Genomic DNA, 21502 nt, shown 5'->3' on the forward strand with positions numbered 1-21502 from the left:
TGCCTTATTTAATTCCAAAGCTCACTTGACATGCATTCAGCTTCTGTTTCTGTAGGATTGTTTCTTCCATTGTCACTAGTTTTAAAGATCTCAAATCTTCTATCTGAATTGATAAAATAAGAGGACTATAGACAAGGGAAATCCTTAGTAAATTAGGCTGTGCTAGATCGGGGAGCTGGTCACATGTGTGCACACACACACGTAAAATTTGTTTATAATGCAAAAATTAATGTTTCAAATACAACCACGCACTTGCTTCAGGTAAAGATAAAGTCAATTGTATTAACCACAACCACTAGCCAGAGAAAAACCTAAATAATTAAATTTACTTATGTATTTGGACTGATACTCTCTCATGATAATTTTAAACAAGAGCTTAAAATTATAGCTCCCTGGCAACAATTAGAAGTATGTGAAGTATATTGCCCTGGGTATTTCTTTCAAATTGCAGAAGAGTAATAAAATTTTGTCAGGATGTGTGAAGTAAAACTTCTTTATATAGGCATTGTAAGAAAGGCTAAAAGAAAACTTGTTAACAGGCTGATACTACTCTTAAAATCTTTAGTGGGTGAAATATAAGGAGTGAGGTGGAGAGAAGTTAATATTAATTCTACTCTTACGTGTATATAGGTCATTCCCTCGACATATTTTTAATCATCTGTGGAAGATACCATACTAGGTTCAGGGAATATTATAGAAATAAGGTAGATACAGTCCCTCCCTTCATGGAGATTAAATTGTAGCAGGAGAGACATTTATGAAACTATGAAATCCTAAATTATTTATTTAATTGGAATTATGACAAACACTAGGAAGAAGTACAGGAAACTGATAGAATATAATCAAGGGAGTCTCTTGGTTTGGGAGGATCAGGGAAAGGCTCTAAAATGATGTGTCATTGAGTAGAGCTCTGAAGGATGAGTTGGAATTAACTAAGAAAGGTGGGGCAGGAGAGAGCAGAGTGGGGTATGTCTTGAGCAGAGGAATCTCTTTGCTCTGAGTCCTAAAGAAAACCAGTATAACTGGAATCTGGCTATGCTGGAGGGGTAGACTGGGCCATAAGATTTTGGTCTTTATTCTAATAGCAATGGCAGATCATAGAAGGGATTTAAACAGGGAAATTAATTGATTTTGTTTGTATTTTGAAATTTACATTAAAAAATTTTAGCTCATTCTGGCTGCAAGTAGGTGAGTGGTTTGGAGGAGGTAAGAGTTGTTAGGGGAGATGGGACCTTTTACAGTGGTCCAGAGTAAAAGATGGTGGTGGCTTGACAGAGGCATGCAGGGGAGACAGAAAGCAGTGGATGGATCCACAAGTTCTTTCTGAACCCTGGAGATTTATCTTATTTTCCTATGAGATCAGCTATGCATTTTAAAGGATATTTATTATATTTTTAACCTAGTACCTCTAGTGGTTTTTTAAGAATACTTAGACCACAAGTCCACATAAAAGTCTTCTATCCAATTATCTTTAAAAAAATTGTTTTTTACATTTAAGAAAAATGTAAAATAAATAATAACAGTGTATGCTATCATAGCAAAAGTCATGAAAATATCATTAAAATGATTCTCAAAACTGTTGTAAGTGGGGCCTGTGCACTTGGTGTCAGGGCTGCCTTCCATCCCATCGTCCCTCTTCAGCTGGTAAGGGCCTTTGGGATCAGAATTTGGTCTTTAACAGAAGAGAGTCTAATCCAAATAAGGAGATTATTTCTAAGTGTTTCCTCGAAATAAGGCTAAATTGGGAGGCTAACTCATCTGAACTCCACAAATACTGCTGTTATCGGTTGAATTATGTCCTTTAAAAATTCAAAGGATGAAGTCCTTACCCCAGGTACCTCAGAGTGTGACCTTATTTGAAAATAAGGTCATTGGTTGCAGATGTAATTAGTTAAGATGAGGTCATGTTGGAGTAGGGTGGGCCCTGACCCAGTAGGACTAGTGTCCCTATTAAGAGGGACATCTGGCCAAAGGCACACAGGGAGAATGATATGCAAAGATGAAGACAGAGATTAGGGTGATGCAGAAGTCAAGGAATGCCAAAGAGGGCCAGCAAGCAAGCCACCAGAGCTAGAGAGGAGGCATGGAACAGATTCTCCCTCACAGCCCTCAGAAGGAACCAGCACTGCCAAACCTTCACCTCAGACTTCTAACCTCCAAAACTGTGAGACTATTTTTTTGTTTGTTTAAGCTACTCATTTGGTAGCACTTTGTTACAGCAGTGCCAGCAAATGAATACAACTACCATCACTGCGAATTTTCTAGAGAGGTGTTTCTTAATTGCAATCACCTTCCCAGCAACTGCTACTGAACTCTTAGAAGAGACATATCTGTCAATTAAGGTAGAGTACTTGGCTTTGACTGGAAAGTCAATGTCAACTGTTTATGAGTACATTCTTTTCCCCTGAAGTTCCATCTAAATGCAAATATGTGAGGGATCTTCTCTTCTCAACAAACACATACACAATGTGATATCTAGCAATTAAAATGGCAGCTTCAAGCAAAATCTGATTTCCCACATCATCTGGTCCTTTAAATCACAACTATCATCGTCATCAGAGAGCCTTGACAAACACTAAGTGAAGCAAAAGACTTGTTTTTCTCTTCTCCTGTAGAGTTTTCATTAAAACCTCACAGAGCTGGAGAATTAGTGAGCTTGAAGCAATTGTGGGGATTATGTAGTCTGGGGAATTTCCATGTGTGCTCCACAAAACCCTCAGTTCGTGGGAGTCCCCAGGGGTGGAGGCAGGTTGGGTGGGCTGGGTGGAGTAGTGGGGCAAGGTGAGGGGAGGTGGGGGGGGGAAGGTGGGAGATGGGGGAGGGGGGAAGGGAGGAATTCTGGCATTGTGCACCCGGCCTGGAGCAGTCTACCTTCATCATATCCACAAAGTACCAATTGTGGCTTTGTTTGTAGAAAGGATTTTACATTTTATAAAAGGAGAAAATTTAGACCCAGAAGAATCATGAATTATTCTGACTCCCCCCCAGCCAGTGAGCAGCAGAGCTGAGGTAGCTTCAAAGTTGTTTTCTATGCTGGCTTCTATTTAACTACATTTTTCCTGTTCCCACACAAAAGCAGGGAGGGAAACCTGCCCCAGGTCCTTCTAAGGCAAATATGTTGTCAGCCTTCATCAGGTGAGATTACGACTCAGCCCAAGGCTTCATAAAAATAACCCAAGCCAAAACTGGAGCATTTTTAGCTCAGCCCTCATAGCCTGGTGAGGATCTTTATGATATCAAGTCATAAATCTTATGTATGACCTATTATACTTCAAGTTAATAACAAATCTAGACCTTTATTCTTCATCTGCAATTCTTTTTCTCTCAGTTCAATGAAGAGCATCTAATTTTTAAAGGCCGGTTGGTGTAACTGAAGCTGATTGAGCCAGAGAAGGGTTTCATCGAGTAAAACATTACAAAAGGTTAAATTTCAAAGAGAGTAAAAAGTGTTTTTTATTTGTTACATATAAATACTGTCAAGGCAGCCTGAAGCTGCTTCTTAAATTCAGTGTACTTAGAGAGTGGGCTAATTTTTCTTCCACATATGATATTTCAGTGCAAGTGGCCACCTTCTTATGTGTGTGCAGGTGGTCCTAGGAGTGTCCCTCTGCTCTGTTCCCCTCCATCCTAGCCATTTGTTTCTATTTAGGGCAGAAAATGATCAAGACTCGGAGAGGAACAGAGGTGGGAAAAGGAAAGGAGGTCCTCTTCTTCTTTGGAGGGAAGGATGTTAAAAGCAGAAAAGGAAGAGCATCAAAAGGATCAAGGGGGGAAAAAGGATCAAGGAATTGGAGAAAAGAGGAAAGAGAGTGGGGAAGGAAAGATGCAGGGGAGAGAATAAGATACATCTCATGTCTTGTCCTCTCCCAGACTCTTGGTTGTCCCCTCACTCAGGAACACATTCACATTAGCTTAAGTGAAAAAGAGGAATTACTTGGAAGGATATAGAAAATACCTCAGAAAACACAGACCACAGGAGGGACTGGTAGCTACAGCAGCCAATTGACAGGCTCCAAGGAAAATTCTCTCCTTCTGGTTATCTTGTTTGCTTTTGCTCTGTCTCTCTCCCTCTCCACCCTCAACACATGGTTCCTCATCTCTTCTCTCTGTCTCTCTCTTTCTCTCTCTCTCTCTCTCTCTCTCTCTCTCTCTCTCTCTCTCTCTGTCTCTCTCTGTGGTTCTCCTTCTTTTTCTATGTATGCCAGCCCACTGCTTGTCCATTTCCTTGACAGGACTGGCTCCCTGTAGCCCCTGGAAATATCTTCATTTCAAATAACCAACAGGGTTAACTGGTGCTTCTGTCCCCATTTGCAAATTCTTAAGTTAAAATATCTGGTTGATCTACTTTAGGTCAGGTGTCCACCCACGATTCCATCAGTTTTCACCTAATTGCCAAATAACTTACCTTGTTGGATGTGTGGAGAGGCAACAGGTAGCAGAGAGGGCAGTTAACTAAATATATTTCTGCACCCCTTTGGAACACTGCCCCAGGCTTTCAGCCATGGTCCCCAGTCTCCTGTACTTATCCCAAAAATCTTCAACCTCTCATAATAGTGTTTCTCACAGTATTGGTCAGATCACTTGCATCAAATTGTGCTTATGAAAAAAGTGCTGATACTCAGGTCCTTACCCCTTACCTATTCCAAATTCTTTCAGTGTTAAATACACTTTGGGGACTGGCATGAAAAATTCACTGCTAATAAGACTCTTTCTATTAGAAAGCATGCTTTGAGTTTCAAATAACCTGTAGACAAATTAACCTCTAGAATGAATATATTCCAGATAATAAATATAAAACACTAGTGATAAAAAAATATATATAGCACTTTTAAGATAATACATAGTTACTTTAAAATTTCAGAAAGGAAACAGAAGATGCTATCATGCAAAAGTTAATTTGAATTTTCTTCCTTATTTATTTGCCATGCCATTTACTTTGTGCATCCACAGTTGCTATAGGTGTATATGGTACTTAGGACATGTGTGCTGGTTGAATCACGTTTCTGCCTCTTCCCCATCCATCTTGAAGACTCTGTATTTTGAATGTACTCTCTCTTCAGCTCCGTTGCTATCTAGACACTTCTAACATCTCAAGTTTCAACTATGCACTAGATCTTATCATCAAAAGGCCCTGTTTCCCTGAGAGTGGCATCCATAACAAAACTCCTTACCAGCTGATTGACCATTAATAGATGCATTCTTCCCTGACTAGATCCTCTCCCTCATGCTTCTTCTGAGTTCGTCCTTCTCCAATTTGATTACATAGAACTCTGGGGATACACAGTTTTAAATCAGGAGCCACAAGTTAAAGGTGATACTTATTACTGGATCATTTATTTAACTGAAGATTGAATTACTTATCTGGAAAGCAACCTACATGTTGTTTTTGTCTTAAACATAAATATGTTAAAGAGAAAGATGGAAAATTCACGTTACGTTTTAAGAAAAAAAGTGAGTCTTCAAAAAATTGATGCTGTTTTCTACATACCCAGACTCAGGCACATTATTCACTTGGTAATATGTTATGAATTTAGCTGATCTTCATGAAACATGTGCATTGAACAGCGATGAAAATACCAGCTTAAACAATGAGAAAGTTTAAAAAGCAGAGCAGGCCCAGCCCTCATCTCTTCTCTTTCTCCTTCTAACTGAGCCCCAAGGGTCTCTGGTGTTCAGGGCGCTAGGTGGGGACCAAAAGAAAGCAATTTCATTTTCAAGCAAGTGCGTCTTTCAGTAGATCTTCAACAAAGTAAATATTCTCTGGTGCTGGTTTCATAATAGGTTCCTCTTATGAAGACTGGCTCTAACCAGTTCTTGGGAAATGTGCTTACAGACAGGGATTGCCCAACTGATTTCAGTAGACAAGAAAGGACACAGGGCAACAGAGGTCATGCCAATGAATATACACTCTCTACACATCTTTATGGACAAACTAATCCACCAAACAATGCCATATACTTAACTGTTACTAGGATTTAGACAGTACCCGCTAAAAGAGCTCAAGGCATTCTTCATAAAAACTTAAAAGTAAATAATGTTGTAAAAAAAAAAAAATGTTGTTCATTCTTTTCCTGTTAGTAGACTGAAAATTACCTCCATGGGGGTGGACCATGTAGATAGCTAAAGTAGACAGCTGCCCACACAGTTTAATTTTAGGTAAGCTGTTAGGTCTTGCCTGTTGGAAAATATTTTCCCCTTTGATTTCTCAGAGCGCAGCCTTCCCCATATGCCAGGCCTCCATTCCTACCATTGAATTAGACTAAGTAGAAGTGTTATCTCTACAAAGTCACTGTGGAAATGTAAGTTTAAGTGATCTGGAAAGAGTGTTGTTTTTTTCCCATTTATACAATAAAATACATTACTTGTTGACAGCTATTAATTGTCAGCTTGGAAAACAAATGCTAGGATTCTGATGATATGTGACATAAAAAGATGTTTTTAATGGGCATTGAAGCATGGGCTTCATGGGCTATTGGCCAGAATCAGAATTCCTGGTTGGAGCCCAGCAGAGGGCACCCTAGGAAACCAACACAAGGAAACTAGATCCATAATAGGGGAGACAAATTTACTAAACCGGAAGTTTCTCTCCTCTGTAATTCTTGCTAGGCCAGTCCTGATCACCACAAAGCAAACTGGACAACTTCAAGGTTAAATGGTCATACGTAAAATGGACAGGAGGCAGCCAATTACTTCTGAATTCTGTAAAACGCTAAGATAACAAGATCAGCAATCATCACCATCATCACCGTCACCCCTGTGAACCATACATAACTTCCCAAATTGCCTCTGGTAGAATCAGTCATTTTCATTCCTCCGGTAGGTAATATAAAGCTGCTGGCAGCCACAGAAAACACAAAGACAGACAATTAGGAAGGCACAGAGGAGAGTCAGGACTGATAAGCACAGCCAAGGGAAGATGGTACAAGTGTAGCTGAGATAACATTCTCACTGATTGCTCCATAATGCAGATTGCTGGATAGGCCATCAAATTCTTTTGCTCTTTGAGACTTGTTTGCACACATACCTGTAAGGGCTTTATCAAAGATGACAGATGGAGCTAGATTCGTTAGTTCTTAGAGAGCCAAAGGACACCTCATCTACACAGCATACAAAATTGTTTCTAAGGAAAAATAAGGTGTTCACTTTACATTCATCAAGATGATCCCAAAATAGCATTGAGAGTGTGCTTGCACTGTGCCAAGGAGTATGAAATGAACTGTGTAAAATTATCACAACAAAATTAATAGTTCAAATCCTTCAAGTTGTGTGGGGCAAAACACGAGTATCCAACAAACTTAATGTAGTCCGTAACCATCTTCCATGCCACCCTCCCCCAAATTAAAACATTTTAAACAATGATCCTGCTTTGTGACATAAACAAATATCAAAGTGTTAAGCTTTAATGAGAAAAGAGGATACAGGGAGGATCACAGCCTCGGACTGCTGCTGTCACTGCACTTATCACACCCTTTCTTCTCCCCCTTCCCAGGTGTTCTGTAAATTGTGAGGACAGAGACACAGTTGTTGGATTTGGTGATTGCTCCACAAATACTGATTTAATGGATAAGCCTGATACATACAGTTAGGGCAGTATTTGGGGTGAGAGTCCAATTAGAAGTACTAGGAAGTCTAGTCAGGTGGGTGGAACTTTGTGCCCAATATGTGTATTTAGAGTCAACAGGTGTCAAGGATATCCAGAAAAAAGTTCTGGGATATGCTAGTGGTTAGGTGGCAGGAGCCCAGGGACAAGAAGTCTAAAAAGGGCAGCACACAAATGTAATATGTGCATGGCAAAATAAGATCAGGGCGGTCCGTCAGCAAAATCTCACCATCAGGCTGGTGTCAAGGAGAGTTTATAGTCATTGAGAAGGCATACATACAGTCAAGGCAGAGGCTAAGTCCTAGAATATAAGGTAATCAAGACAGGCTTCTTGATATTTCTAGTAATGGAAGCTTCCTAATCTAGGGTAAATGGGAGAAGAGGTTTGGTTTCATTAACAAGGAAAACAAGTCAACAGCAAGTCAGCAACAGGTGTTACTGGTCCATTTTACAGATGAGGAGGCTGAGGCTCAATGAGAATAAGTAACGTGACCAAAGACAACTAATTTAAGTAGCTAGCTGATCCTGGGTTTAAAAATAAAGCCTACCTAAGTCCAAAGCTAATTATCCCTCTTTCTCTTACTTTGCCTGCAACTCTAGATCATTTCCTGGAACCAGTAAGTCACACTAGCTGTGTAAGATAATTTTGTCTTCTCAAGACTCCTTAGAGCACTGGGTTTAAAACTCCTCAAATCAGCCCTTAAATGATTCGAGAGCTGGGGCTGCAACCTTACCTGAATGTTGGAGTCATCTGTAGTGTTTACTGATGCCTGGGTTCTGCCACCAGAGATGATTATTTAATTGATCTGAGTGAGGTGTGGCCTGGGCATCAGGATTTCTGAACAGCCCTCCAGGTAATTCTGATGTGCAGCCAAGCTAGAAACTACCAGCTCCAAGCAAAAGTCAAGAGGCCTCAGCTGTTTGTTGAAGAGAACCATGGCTGCTCAGCTTGTATATTTCAGTGAGATAGGAAAAATACTAGAAGACTCATAGGCTTTTTTTTTTCTTGGACAAGTGGACCATAACTTACTCTTTGCTTTTACAGTTTGACCTCTTAAAAATATTCCAAAAGTAAACAGGTGTACGATTAACCTTGCAAATCAAAAGGTTCCATGTTTTTAGATTCTAAGTGCTAGCTGTATGTGACCAAAGGCAAGGTTTTAGAACTGGATCTCCCAAAATGCTCATTACTATTCTATGCTTGGTTAAAACTCTTACATCATCCCAGAATGGAATGTGACCCAAGTCAAGAAGAAAACAAAAACATCTGTATTGCTTTCATAATTAGTAATGGTATTGGAGAGGGGTTGAGGTATCTCAAAACAACTTGTACTTTTCCCAACCCATTTGAGACCTGATTCATTTTATAGTTACTAACTTTGATGCTTCCAAAGGATACAGAAAATGTATAATTTCTGGGTGTATAAAGTCTAGATGTGAATTTGCGTGGACTAAATCAAAATCCTGAAACTCATTTATTATTTAAGATATATTCTTATTTTTTTAATTGAAGTACCATCAGTTACAATGTGTCAATTTCTGGTGTACAGCACAATGTCCCAGTCATGTATATACATACATATATTTGTTTTCATATTTTTTTCAAGATATATTATTAATACAGCAAATATAACAAAGCCCCTACTCCTGACTTCCATTATCAGAATTCTTGTCCACAGCTCCCTAATAGAAAGCAATTAACAACAAAACAAGTACACATTTGTCTATGGTGACAATAAATCCTGGTTCACCCAGGACAGTCCTAATTTATGCCTGTTGTTCTAGCATAATTGCTAATAACACCCTCTCTCATTCTCAGAAATGTTTCTGTTTGAGTGCTGATATATCTAGCCACACTACATATAGCTCACTCAATCTGCATTCCCTCTACAACTGCAATAGGGAAACTTCATGATTGGAATGTGGTCCCTTTATATTTAGAATGCTCCTGTAGCTATCCACGAAAATAAGGTCATTGAAATATCAGTCAGCTGATCAACGTTTCTTCTTTAAAGACAAAATAATGGTGAATTCTAAAATATTTTTCTGTTTAACTCCATTAACATAGAAAATCCCATTAAACAAAAGTAAAAAAAACCCTACTTTCCCACTTAAGACCTGCGTTCTTTATCTTTCTACTAGTAACTAACCATGTGGCCTTGAAGAAGTCTTTTCTTTGTGATCAAGTTTTCTCCTTTGCAAAAAGAGTAGATTAAACTAAGTGGTCTCCATTATTTTTTCGAATGGCAATTCTGAGAGTCTCAATTGCCACTTTCTCTTTAATCAGCATTTTGCCAATTCTACACTTACTGCACATTAAACTAAACTTGTATCAGAGATCAAATCTATTGGATTCACTCTATTCAGTATCTACTTTACCATCATAATCTATAGGTGTGATTATTAAATATTTTTGAAGTTCTAACAATATTTATTTAATATTTGCTATCTGAAAAACTCTGTCCGGGGCACATGGATAACTAGTTACATTTCATTTATTTGGCCATTGTTCACTGTCTATGTTACCATCTATGAAACATTTGGGGCTATTTTGAAAAATATGTAGAGAACTGTTTTTAGGCATTTAAACATGTCAAAGCATATCACTTGTTGTAAAAGCATGCATCTGCCAGTTAATACATGTATTTTTAAGGACAAATGCAAAGTTTTGTGTTTGAGCTTAAAACCACATGATTGGATTTATTCATCTCCTTATTCAAGAAGCATGTATTAAATATCCACTATGTCCTGGAATTGAGTGAAGTTCTGGGAATATGAAGTCAAATAAAACATAGTCTCTCAAGTTGTTCACATCCTAGTGCACCTGTACCTGTGGAATAACCTGTCATATCAGCAGATAGTGGTTTACTAGGGTGACCAGAATGGGACTTTGAAAGTGAAAAGGACGCCATTAATAATTACACTGGCCCAAAAGGCATTACTGGGGCTGTTCTAGGCAATGCAGACCACAGTCACTCCATTCAGGACAGAATATGAAGTGGCCTATTGCATCCATTTTACATCTAAATCCAAGGTTTATCCTAAGCAAATTGGACTGCTTGTAGCAAGGTGGGCCACAGTTAAAAAATGAGTCTGTATCTCACAGTGTAATCTTGACTCCCTGTTGATTTATTTATGCCTCCCTCCACCAAATACTCTTCTATAGAAGCATATTTTTATGATACCTTAGTAACAGGAACAGAGACAAATGAGAAAATGTCTTGAGGAAAAGTAAGACAATAAAGGTCATGGAAAATGTACCATTCGAGAAATGGCTGAGGAAACGAGAATACTGGATGGCAAGCCTGATTTGCATGATATCTGACCTCATGCACTTGAAAGAACAGCATTTTTAAGTAGGAAGGGGGAAATACTACACTCCAGAGAGCAGAGCATAGATAGATTGATGTTTTTAAAATCCAGGGAAGCAAATTTTAATTCAATACCTGGAAGAACTTTAACACTTACTGGCAACAGAATAGATTGCCAAGTAAGAGAAAAAAAATGTATCAGCACCAGGAGTGTACAAATGGAGGCTCAGTGACGATTAGTGGTGTTTAAAGGAGCCTGTGGCTCCAGGTGTTGCTGGGAATTCAAGTTCTTCTAGTGAAAGGGTTGTTGCTTCTGTCTGGCCAGCATCCCACTCCTTCTTCTGCTAAGATCACCCCCACTTTCTTTGTTGAAGCACTTCTCTTCCACTTCTTTGAGGTGTAAGGTTTGACAGAACTGAAGTCATCCTCAGATTCCAGCAATGGGACGGTGACCTGACATAGGCATTCCATGTCTTCCATATTCTTGGCCAAGAAAGGCACGTAGTCATGCTGGGCAAATCTGAGTCAGTCCTAAGACTTTTAAAGAAACTGTTGGGAATTTTTTCTTTTTAAACAGGATTGCTGAAAGGATAGGACGCAGGCCCAGAACTTCTGGCAGCCGTCTTGGTAGCAATAGGGGATGGCTTGCTGAGAACGGATCCAATACAGAAGAAAGCACAACCCAGCAGTGGCGAGAGGTAGACCGAGTCCTGGTGCTTTTTTTAGCCCCTACATCTAGCAATGCCTCATGTCAGACTAACTGGATTTTTCAATTCTGGCTTTTTAAGTTTAAGCCAATTGAATTGAGTTTCTATTACCTGAAACAGAAAGAATTCTGAATAATATACAGGTCCCTTCCAACAAAACTTGATTGTATGATTATAAATCTATCTTGGCACATTTCTAGTAAGTTCTAGCAGGTTTCTATCATTTCTAGTAATGCTTTGTTGGTATTCAGATGCAGCTACTTACTGTAAGGACTTGGAAATTACAAAACTTCATTGCTTTAAAATTTGGTTTTTTACATTGATGTAGAAAGTCCTCCTTCCTGTTTAATTTGAATTGATGAGGTTTTACTGCACAGTGTGCATTTTATCTCAACCCAGTGATTCTCAATCTAAAAGTAATGATGAAGGCATATATCTTATTTTTAGGATTTTTAAATTGAGGAATGGTGTAAGTTTACCTGAGCTAAAGTTGCACAGACTTAACAAATACATTTTGCTTAATATTAAAACAGTTTAAAATATGAGGTCTCTGACTTTTAAAAACAGATTTTTTTAAAGGGATGGTTTAAAAGTTATTTTTAAAAGATGATTCATAACATTGACAAAATGTTGGAAACTACCTCAACAGATGCTGTATTAGTTAGGGATTCTTGACTTCTAACAATTCTGGCTAGAGTTAAGTAGAAAAGGAATTTATTAAAAGGACATTGAATAGTTTACAGACACACTGGGAGGGCTTGAGAGCCCAATTTCAGATGAAGAATCCAAAGGAAAATCTTCAAGCTAAGTCTCGGCCTTGTTTTTCATAAGGAAATGATTGCTGTCATTGCCACAGTCACACATACACACACAAGTCACCTGTTCTTGGTTTCTTGCATCACTAACTACTTGGTCAAAGTCCAGCTATGAATATTAAGTCTCACGAGAATGTTCTGTCTTTAAGAGAAACTGCTAAGTATCTAGCATTCTCAGCTTCTATAGCAATAAACTCTCTTTGCCCCACACCAAGACTCTTAAGTAGAGAACTCCCCAAATATAGAAAGGGACTTGGTTGCTATGTGGCCAAAATGAATCACAAATGTCCTCTTTAAGTCAAACCTTTGGCAACCCAACATGAATTTACACACTTCTTCTTGCACTTAGTCTAAAGTAACTGTTTTTCCTCATACAAAGGGAATTAGCTTCAGTCTTACCCAGACTGAAATCCAGACTTTCTGGAAGATGTCCAATTCTTTTGGAGTTGTGCCATGGTCTTGTCTCAATATTCTATAAATTATCTATTAATATTTAAATTAACCACCACTAACATACACTATATAAATCAGGAGAAATGAAGGGAAAATGTAGGAAAACCTGATAAAATATATAAATATACACTTGAAAGAATATATGCATAGATTCCACAATCCTTATTTCTGCAACTCATCTTTGGTGCTGTATTTGTGTTGTTGACTTGTCTCCCCTACTGTCAATTTCATTTTTCTTTTGCCCTCAGCCAAGGGGTTACCTATTTCCTTCATCCCTGAGAAAACTGACCCTTTGACCATCTTTCCCATATTGAGTTGTTGTGGATTTCCTTTTAACTTCTAACACTGAAACAGAAGATCACTGGGTTTCCATTAACACTTTTTTGATCCCACTGTATAATAACGACACTGTTTCCCCATGATAGCTATGATCAGTCATTCCTGTCACACTCTAATCTTTTTGACTCTTCATCCTGTGGTTTCAGGATCAGAAACAGAAAGGTGGCGCTATCAGCTTCCAATTCAATCAGTCTTGATTCCCTGTGGCAGCAGCCCCTCTTTGCTACTGCAACCCCTAAACCTGTGGAACCTAAAGGGACAGGAATTTGATGCAAAATTTCTGTAAGTGGGCCACTAGGTGAATTAAATGCAACTCCCATTCTGCCCCTTGCTTACCAGATTCATGTCTTCTACCTGTGGAAGTGTCATAATGGTTATGGGATTCAGAGCACATACCAGATCTTATATACTAGCACCCCAACTTCACGGAATGTTGTCTCCAAGCTAACATAAGAACTGAATATTTCATGTGCCATTCCAAAATTCTGTAGGGTCAACTGCTTCTGGGTAATGGGAATACATGGTAAAGCCAGTAATTCCATAAACACCATAAAGTAAGTTTCTCAATTGAAAGTTATGTTGTGTGGCTCTTCATGATGGAGAATGTATATAATAAATCTATGAATCTATGAGCAGGGAAAGCAGACATAAGCACAAAATAATCATCTAATCATTTATTCCCAAATAATTGTGCTCTTCATTATGGAAAGAGTCCAATATAATTAACAAGCCACCAAGAGGCTGGCTGGCCTCCAGACAGCATGGAAATTGAAATGTTGGTGGTTCAAGACCAGCTGGGGCAGTATCATCCTAAATATATATTTAGCAGTTTTCTTCCCAGAGCCAGTTCTAATGTGGGTTGTTTTGGGGAGACTTCCTTGATTAGTTTGCCAAATTCTGGTTCTTTTGCTCTCCCAGTGATGCTACGAGGTACCCAATATGCTACCATGACTGTCTAATTCAACTAGAGTTAATTTCAAGTGCTTATAACTAGGTAATAAGTAACCTTCCTGAAATAGAAGCTTTTATGAAAGTTGGTTATGAATCAACATTCCACAGATGGAATAGTCATCTAACAGCTTCCTCTAAGTCACCAAATGACTGTCTAATAGGTACTTCAATTGTGTTTTTTTTAAATTGAAGTATAGTCCGTGTACAGTGTTGTGTTAATTTCTGGTGTACAGCATAGTGATTCAGTTATATATATATATATTCTTTTTCATTATAGGTTACTACAAGGTATTGTATATATTTCCTGTGCTATACAGTAAGACCTTGTTTTTTATCTATTTTATATATAGTAATTAGTATCTGCAAATCTAGAACTCCCACTTTATCCCTCCATGACCCCCTTTCCCCCCGATAACCATAAATTGTCTGTGAGTGTTTTTCTGCTTTGTAAATAAGTTCATCTGTCTAATTTTTTAAAATTCCACGTGTAAGTGATATCATATGGTATTTTTCTTTCTCTTTCTGGCTTACTCAGTACAACAATCTCCACATCCATCCATGTTGCTGCAAATGGCATTATTTTATTTTTTTATGGCTGAGTAGTAGTCCATTGTATATATATACCACATCTTCTTATCCAATCATCAGTCAATGGACATTTAGGTTGCTTCCATGTCCTGGCTATTGTAAATAGTGCTGCTATGAAAATTAGGGTGTATGTATCTTTTTGAATTAGAGTTTCCTCAGGATATATGCCCAGGAGTGGGATTGCTAGATCATAGGGTAAGTCTATTTTTACTTTAAAGAATCTCCATATGATTTTCCATAATGGTTGCATCAAACTATATTCCCACCAACAATGTGGGAAGGTTCCCTTTTCTCCACACTTTCTCCAGTATTTATTGCTTGTGGACTTTTTTTAATGTGGCCATTCTGACAGGTGTGAGGTGACACCTCATGGTAGTTTTGATTTGCATTTCTCTGATAATTAGTGATATTGAACACTTTTTTCATGTACCTATTGGTCATTTGCATATCTTCATTGGAGAAATGTTTGTTTAGGTCTTCTGCACATTTTTTAATTGGATTGTTAGGTTTTTTAGCTATTGAGTTGCATAAGCTGTTTGAATATTCTGGAAATTAAACCCTTATCAGTTGCATGGTTTGCAAATATTTTCTCTCATTCTGTAGGTTGTCTTTTCATTTTGTTTATAGTTTCCTTTGCTATGCAAAAGCTTATAGTTAATTAGGTCCCATTTGTTTATTTTTGCTTTTATTTCTATTGCCTTGGTTGACTGCCATAGGAGAACATTGCTAATATTTATGTCAGAGAATGTTTTGCCTATGTTTTCTTCTAGGAAGTTTATAGTGTCTTGTCTTATGTTTACATCTTTAAGCCATTTTGAGTTTATTTTTGTGTATAGTGTGAGGGAGTATTCTAACTTCATTTATTTACATGTGGCTGTCCAGCTTTCCCAACACTACTTGTCAAAGAGGCTGTCTTTTCTATTGACCATGTGGGTTTATTTCTGTGCTCTCTATTCTGTTCCATTGATCCGTATGTCTGTTTTTGTAGGTACCTCAATCTTAACACATTTAAAATGTAGCTATTGATTTTTCCACCTTTCCTCCCGTAGTCCTCTCTATCTTAGGTTATGATGTTACCATACACCCTGATGCTCAGACCTCAAACCATGGTCTTTTTCTTCCTTATTTCTTCTCATTCTTTTATCCACCCACATTTAGCACGCTTTTACAGCTCTGCTTTCAAAACATAATCTGAATCTACATATCGTTCTAATTTCCATCACTGCCATCCTATTCAGAGCTTTTATCATCTCTTACCTGGACCATTGCCTTAGACTTATAACTATTCTCTCTTTTTTCACTTTTTCTCCCATGTAGTCTGTTCAGCACACAGCAGCCAATGTGATATTTTAAAAGTTTAAGTTAGATCATATCATGCCTGTTATGGACTTAATTTTCGTGTTCCCCCAAAATTCATAAGCTAAAGACTAACACAGCATGGTTACCCTGTAGATGGGGCCTGTAAAAAGTAATTGATGTTAAATGAAGTCAGAAGGATGAGGGCCCTGCTCCAATGTAATTAGTATCTTTAAAAGAAGAGCTATTACTAACAATAAAATATCTGAAAAAGAAATAAAAGAAAATAATCTCATTTACAATAGCATCAAAAACAATAAAATAATTAGGAATAAGTTTAACCAAGTAGGTGAAAGATCTGTACACTGAAAACTGTAAGACTTTGATGAAAGAAACTGAAGACACAAACAAATGGAAGAATATCCCATGTTCATGGATTGGAAGAATTTAATATTGTTAAAATGTTCATTCTTCTCAAAGACAGATTGACTGCAATCCCTATCAAAATTTTAGTGGCATTTTTCAGAGATAGGAAAAAAATCCTAAAATCCATACAGGACTGAAAAAGACCACAAATAGCCAAAGCAATCCTAAGAAAGAACAAAGCTGGATGCATCATACCTCCTGGTCCCAAATTACAGAAATCAAAACAGTGTGGTACTGGCAGAAAACAGAAACATAAGCCAATAGAATAGAATCAAGAGCCCAGAAATAAACACTTGCATATATAGCCAACTAATATTTGATAAGGGAGCCAAGACTACTCAATGGGGAAAAGATAGTTTCTTCAATAAATGATGTTGGGAAAACTGGATAATCAAATGCAGAAGAATTAAACTGACCCCATCTTACACTGCTCACAAAAATTAACTCAAAATGGATTAAAGACAAAGGTAAGACCTGACATTGTAAAACTTGTAGAAGAAAATAGGGGAGAAAAAGTTCTACGTTGGTCTGGCAATGAGTTTTTGGATATGACACCAAAATCACAAGCAACAAAAGCAAAATAAACAAATGTAACTACAACAAACTAAAAAGCTTCTGTACAGCAAAAGTAATAATCAACAAAATGAAAAGACAACCTCCAGAATGGAAGAAAATATTTGCAAATCACCTATTTGATAAGGGGTTAATATCAAAAATATATAAGGAACAAAACCCCTAAAAATTTGATTTAAAAATGGGCAGAACATCTGAGATACACAAATGGCCAGTAGGCACATGAAGAGGTACTTGGTAATATTACTTATCAGGGAAATGCAAATCAAAACCACAATGAGATACCACTCACATCTGTTAGAGTAGCTATTATCAAAAGGACAAGAAATCATAAATGTTGGTGAAGATACAAAGAAAAGGAAACCCTTGAGCACTGTTGGTGGGAATGTAAATTTGTATAGCCACTATGGAAAACAGTATAGAGGTTCCTCAAAAAATTTAAAATGGAACTATTAGCAATGACCCATCAACTATACTTTTGAGTATTTATACAAAGGCAATTAAAAATAGGATCCTAAAGAGATATCCACACCCCCATGTTCATTACATTATTCACAATAACTAGGACATGGAAATAACCTAAGTGTTTGTCAACAGATGAATGGACAAAGATGCTGGTGTGTATGTATGTATATAATATATATACGTGTATATAATATATATATAAACACGTATATATGTATGTATATATATATGAATGTATATAATATATATATTATTATTCAGCCACAAGAAAGAAGGAAATTTTGCCATTTTCAACAACATGGATGGACTTTGGGGCATCATGCTAAGTGAAATAAGCCAGACAGAGGAAGACAAATACTGTATGATCTAACCTATATCTTGAATCTAAAAAAGCAGAACTTATAGAAACAGAGTAGAATGGTAGTTGCCAGGGGCTGAGGGGTAGGGAAAATGAGATGTCAGTCAAATAGTGCAAACTTGCAATTAGAAAATAAACTCTGGAGATCTAATGTATAATGTGATGACTAAAATTAACAGTACTGTATAATACACTTGAAAATTGCTAAAAGAGTAGATCTTAAATGTTCTTGCCACAAAAAGATGATAATTATGTGACATGATAGAGGTGTTAGCTACCCTATTGTGGTAATCGTTTTGCAACATGTAAGTGTATCAAATCATGAAATTGTACACCTTAAACCCACACAATGTTATATGTCAATTATATCTCAGCAAAGCTTGGAAAATATAGAAAAAGAGCAGAGCTTGCTCATGTGCTGACTCTCTCACTTGCTGGCTTGCTCTCTCTCCCCTGTGCAAGCACATATGGAGGAAAGGCCATATGAGGACGTAGTGAGAAGGTGGCTGTCTGCAAGCCAGGAAGAGAGTCCTTACCAGAAACTGACCATGCTGGCAACCTGATCTCAAATTTTCAGCTTCCAGAACTGTCAGAAACTAAATCTATGTTGTTTAAGCCACTCAGTTTATAGTATTTTATTATGGCAGTCCCAGCTGACTAATACAATTCCCCACTTTTATATGGAGAACAAAATCCAGAATTCTCAGTGTTACCTAAAGAGCCCAACATTATCCTAACACATCTGTGACTAGTCTGTCTGGCATTCACTTAGCACCAGGCACACTGGCCCTCCTATCTATCTATTATCTATCTTTCTTTCTTTCTGTCTTTCTTTTGATCTATCCATCTTATTTTTTAATATTTTTTTTGGTGAGATGGTTAGATTTATTTATTTATTTAAAAAAAATTTAATGGAGGTACTGGGGATTGAACCCAGGACTTCATGCACGCTAAGCATGTGCTCTCCTGCTGAGCTATACCCTCCCCCCGACACTGGCCCTCTTGATGGTGTTTAAAAAAGCCATGCCCAGTTCAGGCCCATCTCACAGGCTGTGAACTTGCTTTCGCCCTGCTGAGTCAGCTTCCCCAAGACTTCTGACATCTCACTTCCTTACTTCCTCACATGGTCTTTGCATAAAATCTTCTCTTCACAAAGATCTTCTATGATCACCCGATCTGAAACAACAATTCCATTTTCACTCATAAGCTCTACCCTCTTACTCTGCTTTATTCATCTTCAAAATGCTAATCCCCCCCTAAATTATATATTTATCACTTTACTTGTTTTTCTAAAGAATCTTCCCCAGTGGAAGATAAAGTCCATTAAGGCAAGAATCAAGTCTGTCTTGTATACTACTGTATTAGAGGAACATACATAATGCCACTCAAAATTCTAGAAAGTTACTGAGATCAAGTTGCTACTTTCACACCTTCCAGGTACTGTTTTTAAAAAGCCACACATAATTTAAAAAAAAAATAACTTTACATGAGACAGCAGGCAAAATTTAAAAAACTACACATTAAACAGTAATAAAAACTTTCTAGGAAAAACCAATAATACTTGAAGTAAAATATTGTGCTAAAAATACAACACTGCAAAGTAATGCACAGCGTGGCTTCTCAGAAATACATGGAAAGGAAAAGTCCTTGCTTTCTATTTATGATAGACAAACCTAAAAAATTCTTTTTAAGGGCCAGTAAAAAAGAAGTGTTCAAAAATAGTTGCCTTGAACAATAATTCCTTATCCTGTGGTTATACCTTTAACCCATTGGTCTCTTCCCAAGAATTTTTGTTTGTGGTAATGAAGCTATAGTTAAAAAAAAAAAAGAAAGAAAGAAAAGAAAAAAAGAAATGGTATGTACCTGTGATACCTTTAGGTTGACAGTGTAATTAAGATTAGCAGCTGGAGACAAAGAGAATCCCAGCTAGAGATTCCTGTACTTTAGTAAATTCTCCCTCCTACGCTCCTAGCAGCAATAGCACTGCCATTGTGAGCAATGCTGCAAAGCAGGTTGCTTACACGGGCGGCTTAGCCAAGAATGGGTGGCTTGAAGCAACTGGGGAGACAGGTTTAAATTGGCAACACCATTTTCCTGATTTGACCCCGTGACTGAAGCATCCTGACAGGATGTGGGTCGGTCAATCAGCAGGTATTTATCCAATGCTTATTTTGTATCCAGACGCTGTTAACTCAGCTGGCTAACACAGGCTAAAGCAAAAAGTTAGAGGCAAGAAAGCAAAAAAGCAAAAGAACAAAAACTGAGAATAAAAAATTCTGTTACACTGAAGAATGTGTAAGTATCACCAGAAGTAGGAGGTAATTTTGCTCATAAATCTATGAACTAAAGAATTATCTACAGCTATAATCTATTGGTTTACACAAATGTGCTTGTCAAATGATGATAAAAAACACTAGAGAAATACATATTTTAAAATGTTTTGACTGCTATCTCCCAGTGAGTACCGTAGGAATGGCATAGCTATTTTAATGATGGGAAATTCCATGTATCACCCCTCCCCCCACAAGTTCTCGTTCCTCTCAAAATTAAATGATTATTTGAAAACACTCAAAAGCTCAAATATGAGTACAGTCAGGCATGATCAGATAACGCCTCAGACTGTAGTGATCCCCAAATGCACTCTGATGGCAGACTGAAGGTGGTGTCAAGGCCTGCATCGGTGACAAAAGAGGTGCTGTGAAGATTTGCTGTTCACTCTCACAGGGGAGCTCACCTGCTGCCCCTGTGGCCTTCACGTTCCTGACCTTGAAACCTCCTCCTCTGGCTTTACATCCTGATTTCTGGTCCAGGAGAGACGAGACCAGGCCATGGGTACCTGTCTGCAGAAATGTCACAGCCTTAGATATTTTGTTTCATGTGTTGGTCAAGTCCTCATAACCATGAACCTTTCACATGTAAAACCACTCTGTTTTAGCACCATCAGACATATCAGGAAAGTTACTGAGATCAAGTTGCTACTTTCACATCCTCTGGCTTCTTGGCAGGGACCACATCTCCTTCCTCACAGAGAGGAGTTGCAGTGTACAGACAGGTGAAGCAGCCCATGACTTCATTCCTCTTGTATTACCATTTCAACTGTTTGCTTCCACACTAAAAGTTAACTCTGCTTGATTCAAAAGCAGATCCCCTATTCTCTCTTGCAGTGTTTTGTTTCATAAATTGTTTCCTTGGAAACTGTATTTCAGTATCATCGTCCTTTCCCCTGTAAAACAGATTTAGTCTCACTACTATAAAAATAAACAATTAAAACACTCTTCCTCAACTCTGCACCCACTCCACAGCTGGTTGCCCTGTTCCTCTACCCCTCCCCTCCCTTTCACAGCCCAGCTCCACAAAAGAATGGATTTCAATCTCTGGCTGCATTTCTTTTTTTTAAATTGAAATATAATTGATTTATAATGCTGTGTTTCAGGTGTACAGCAAAGTGATTAAGTTATACACATATATACATATATATATTCATATATATATTCTTTTTCAGATTCTTTTCCATTATAGGTTATTACAAGATATTGAATACAGTGACCTATGCTATACATTAGGTCCTTGTTGTTTATTTTATATTTGTTGTAACTTGCGGCTGTTAACCTCAAACCACT

The 21502-nt window shown here is 37.8% G+C and overlaps 1 long non-coding RNA gene across 3 annotated transcripts in view; it reads right to left on the reverse strand.

Annotated features, from left to right (window-relative positions):
- LOC141577059 (uncharacterized) overlaps window positions 1-21132 on the reverse strand; it is a 48006-nt gene extending 26874 nt beyond the window's left edge. For 2 of the 3 annotated variants that reach the window (XR_012505519.1, XR_012505520.1), the window contains exon 1: window positions 20617-21132. This is a non-coding gene — a long non-coding RNA (uncharacterized LOC141577059). Of the gene's footprint in view, window positions 1-8334; window positions 8655-20616 lie in introns of those variants that run through there. The other variant, XR_012505521.1, reaches the window with a different exon arrangement.
- Between the last annotated feature and the right edge of the window lie 370 nt (window positions 21133-21502).

This window comes from Camelus bactrianus, chromosome 3, assembly GCF_048773025.1.
Source record: "Camelus bactrianus isolate YW-2024 breed Bactrian camel chromosome 3, ASM4877302v1, whole genome shotgun sequence".
Lineage (NCBI taxonomy): Eukaryota > Metazoa > Chordata > Mammalia > Artiodactyla > Camelidae > Camelus > Camelus bactrianus.